Source organism: Ursus maritimus (genome assembly GCF_017311325.1).
Source record: "Ursus maritimus isolate PB19 chromosome X unlocalized genomic scaffold, ASM1731132v1 scaffold_X1, whole genome shotgun sequence".
NCBI lineage: Eukaryota > Metazoa > Chordata > Mammalia > Carnivora > Ursidae > Ursus > Ursus maritimus.
Window position 1 is genome coordinate 23,491,981 of NW_024423319.1, and position 4,931 is coordinate 23,496,911.

At 34.2% G+C, this 4,931-nt stretch overlaps 1 pseudogene; it reads right to left on the bottom strand.

The window, feature by feature from the left end:
* Window positions 1–1,475: 1,475 nt before the first annotated feature.
* On the bottom strand, window positions 1,476–3,254 carry LOC103680502 (annotated as a pseudogene).
* Window positions 3,255–4,931: the final 1,677 nt, after the last annotated feature.

A 4,931-nucleotide genomic window follows, 5' to 3' on the forward strand; every position in this document is an offset into this window, starting at 1 on the left:
GCAACATAGGGGAACCAGTGCTTCTTTTAGATTTTGGCCTCTTGTTTTTACCCTCACAGTATGTGATTAAAGATTTTACTGTTACTACCATTTTAGTTTAATATTTCAGTTGATTAGATACCACAGTTCCAAAAAAGTTTATTTTGACAGTTTCATCCATTTATTCATAGCTTTTGTAGAAGAATAGACTTTTAGATTTCCTAATTTGACATTTTCACTGACATCACTTGTTAATTGATTGCACATGTCTTTGGTGCACAATTCTGTGTACTTATGTATGTGTGTATGTATACACCTACACTTGTTTCTTTTTCAATCTATTTTCTGAGTAATATATTCTTGATAAACTCCTAAAAATTTCTAGTCTGCTGATGATACTATTCCTAGTGTTATGGTGCTATTACCAATTAATTAATTTCTTATAGTTCATCATTATTACAAAGGATTTTAGAGAAAGTATATGCTCAGTCCATCATCTTAAAGTAAACATACAAAGTTATTGAGCAAAGTAAGAATATATAAAACTTGATACATAATAATGGCAATTGCAGATATGCTTTTATTCACACTACCTTAAGTACTGTTTTAATATAGTAAAAAACCTTTTATTCCTAGTTTACTGTTTATTATTCTAGACATTTTCTAAACAGAAGAGATGCTGTTTTTCATCAAATACCTATTTAGCATATTAATGGCTGTATTTTTGTGTATTTTCTTCCTTGACCTAATGAAATAAAGGATTGTACTATATAATATTAATATTGTTGACACCCTAGTTCACCCTATACTTGTCTATAACATTTCTTTTCATTTACTACTATATTTATTTCACTGGGGCTTAGTTTAAGATTTTGGCATTCATAATTTGAGATTATTTTGAAATTAACTTTTTTTTAAAGGTAAACATGACAAAATTTTATTGTTAGGGTAGGTTTATATGAAACATTCCTCCAATATAGAAAATTAAAATGGATTGAAAAAATCTGCTCTCTTAAAATTTTGAAAGAACCCATCCTTGAAAAAAACTAACAAAATGTATTTAAGAGTAATCTTGTCGTATTTTTAACAAAAATTCCAAGGTGCTTCCTTTATTCAGGTTTTCTGTCATTTGGCCTACTTTCATTTTCCCCAAAATTTTTCAGAATGCATACAGTAGTGTATATTTGCACAAAGCATTAATTTATTCTTTAAAAAATGTCATCTGTTTCCCTTGATTTCACAGTTATTTTACTTAGTATTAGTTTTTCTTCTTTCTTTCTTTATTTATTTATTTATTGGGAAGTTGGGCTATTTTATTTATTTATTTATTTATTTATTTACCATAGAATAAATAGTTCTCTTGATGACTGCAGATATGTAAGGCTGTTTGGTAGTGTTCAGAACCACCACAGATGGTGGTTTTCCTAATTATGTTTAGTCTTCAGTAACTATAAAGAACTACTTGTCTGAAACTGCTGTCAAACAAGCAAGAATGCTCATCCATCATTTTTAGGATTATTGGATAACCTGAGCATATTTTCCCCAAATAACTCTGCCTTCTTGTGTCACCAGACCCAACCCACTCACATTCACCTCAGTGACAGTACTTTCAGTCATAACATCCAAAGTTGTTTATGGTGGGGATGAGGGATTCCTTTTTATGCTAAGTAACAGGGCAGGCAAAAGATGGCTTGCAATTCAGGATGTGTTATATGGGCCTCCCCAAAAAGTAAGCCCATTGGCCTAACTGATCTTTTTTTTTTTTCAAGCAACTTTTATTATTACCAGATTTTGAGAAAGGCTCTGCATTCTCTTGATACACACTTACTCCCAGGCATTATTCTAAGTGCTTCATGTGTGTCAAACCACTTAGCTTAAGAACAACCATGCCAGGTAAGTATGATTTTTTTTATTAACATATAATGTATTATTTGTTTCAGGGGTACAGGTCTGTGATTCATCAGTCTTACACAACACCCAGTGCTCTCCACAACACATACTCTCCCCAATGTCCATCACTCAGCCACCCCATTCCCCAAGCCCCCTTCCCTAGAGCAGCGCTCAGTTTTTTTCTAAGATTAAGAGTCTCTTATGGTTTGTCTACCTCTCTGGTTTTGTCTTATTTCTTTTTTTTCTCTCTTCCCCTATAATCCTCTGCCTTGTTTCTTAAATTCTGCATATCAGTGAGATCATATGATAATTTTCTTTCTCAGATTGACTTATTTTTCTTAGCATAATACCCTCTAGTTCCATCCAAGTCATTGCAAATGGCAAGATTTCATTTTTTTGATGGCTGCTAAGTATTCCATTGTGTATATATACCACATCTTCTTTATCCATTCATCTGTCAATAGACATCTGGGCTCTTTCCATAATTTGACTGTTGTGAGCATCGCTGCCATAAACATTGGGGTGCAGGTGGCCCTTTGGATCACTACATTTGTATCTTTGGGGTAAATACCCAGCAGTGTAATTTCTGGGTTGTAGGGTAGCTCTACTTTCAACTTTTTGAGGAACTTCTATACTGTTTTCCAGAGTGGCTGCCCCAGCTTGCATTCCCACCAACAGTATAGAAGTGTTCCCTTTTCTCCACACCCTTGTCAACATCTTTCATTTCCTGACTTGTTAATTTTAGCCATTCTGACTGGTGTGAGGTGGTATCTCATTGTGGTTTTGATTTGTATTTCCCTGATGCTGAGTGATGTTGAAGACTTTTTCATGTGTCTGTTGGCATTTGGATGTCTTCTTTGCACAAATGTCTGTTCATGTCTTCTGCCCATTTAACCGATCTTTCATATTTAGGTGGTTTTCAGGTAAAGTCATCTCCAACAAAGCAGACTTTATAAAGTAACCATCCTCTTCCATGCTCCGTCTTTCTCTTTCCTGTTTGAATAATTTTTAATATATCTGTTTCTTCGAGGACACAAACTTTGGGCAAAAGGACCTTTCATTTTCCCACTTTCTTCATTTTTGTTTAATCATATTGGAAAGTACTTTAGCTCAGGACTGTCCCTCCTTGCCCAGACTCCTTGTGGAGTCTTTTAATCATTCTTTTGTTTGGTGTTTCTCTTTTCATGGATCTCAATCATCTTTTTCATTGTATTTTCTCAGCATGACATTGCTTATGGTAGAGCTTAACTTTCAGACTAATTGTCTTTTTTGCCTTCTTTGAACATTCATGAACCACTCCACCTTCCTTCTTTCTTTTTCTCACGGTAATCCAAATGATAGCCATAGCACTTCCACTGAAACTCAATATACTTATTTTGCAGCATGGTGACAGGCATAGAACCACCGTGTGTAGCTGTAGGGCTGTGAAGAAGCTCTCAATTTTGGGGTCTCTCTTCACTTTTTAAAATAGGATTTTACTATCTTGAAAAAAAAAGACAAAATAAATAGCATATTTTTCATTTATTGATGTACCATATTTCTCCTCTTTTCTTGTACATTAATTACTGCTTTTATTATTTTACACTCCATAATTTTGCCTTTTCCCCAAATATAGTTTTATTAATATTTTAAATACAATCTACTAAAAAAACCTTAAAAAGCACAAAACCAAAACTTCATAGAGACTGGATTTAATGTGAGGGGTGTGCTTGCCTGTTCATAAGTTCATTCTAGTCAGCAACACAGGAGGATAAGGCTACACACATGTCAGGTGCCCTGTTGAGCCTATTTATTTTCTTTGTTTTTAATCGTGTCAAGATTGAAAATCCTAGTTCACAGAAATAGGTAGCTGTGAATGGTAATAACAAAATACTCTTTATACTTAGCAATGGAAATTCATCTTTAATCTTAATCCAAAATGCTGATAAGCACAATGTCTTTTTTTTAATTTTTTAAAAGATTTTATTTATTTACGTGACAGAGAGACAGCCAGTGAGAGAGGGAACACAAGCAGGGGGGGTGGGAGAGGAAGAAGCAGGCTCCCAGAGGAAAAGCCCGATGTGGGGCTTGATCTCAGAATGCTGGGATCATGCACTGAGCCGAAGGCAGACACTTAATGACTGCGCTACCCAGGCGCCCCTGATAAGCGCAATGTCTTATAATAATTCCTTAGTGTGAATGATGAACTGAGGTGTAATAATTCATTCTTTTCTTTGGGCTCCAAGTTTAACTCAATGATTGATTCTGGGGTTTGAAAAACAAATGGATATTTTATCCAAATATTTTCCTTTAATGATTCAAATTTCTTTTCTGGAAAGTAATGATGAAAGGTTTGAGACAAAGAAGTGGGATGCATCAGTATCTCTAATTTTATTTCTTTTAAGTGGTCTTCATTAGTAATGTTCTCTTCAATGTGTTGCAACAAAGTTGGGAACATATAGTAGCTAGGGCAATTACTTTTAAGTCTTGCTTGCCACAACAATAATGTCTTTTGGAATCCTAGAATACATTCAAGATGTTCAAATACATCGTTTCCCCCTGTACTTTCAAATTTAATTCCTTAAGAATGCCAAAAACATCACTTAAATATGCCAATTTTGTTACCCAAATGTCATCTTCAAAAATATTTGCCAAGTGAGATTGCTTTTCAGTGAGAAAAATGTAAATCTCATTCCTGAGTTCATATACTCTGCTCAGTACTTTTCCTTGAGACAACTAATGAACTTCGATATGAAACAGTAAGTGGGTATGGTTAACTTCAATCTCTGAACAAAATATTTCAAGAAGTCGACTGTTCAGTGAGTTTCCTTTAATAAAATTAACAATTTTCACTGCATTTTTCGATACATCCATTAGACTTGGTGGAATTTCCTTCGACACGAAAGCTTCTCAATGAATAAAATAGTGATTCCAAAGAGCACTGTTATGTGTTACTTCTAACAATTTTTCAATAACCCTGCTATGTTCTCCAGTCATATTTGCTGCTCTATCACTCTAAATTCCTTTACAGTTTTTCCAGTTTAATTTATATTGACCAACAACGCACTTTTCTAATTCAGTAA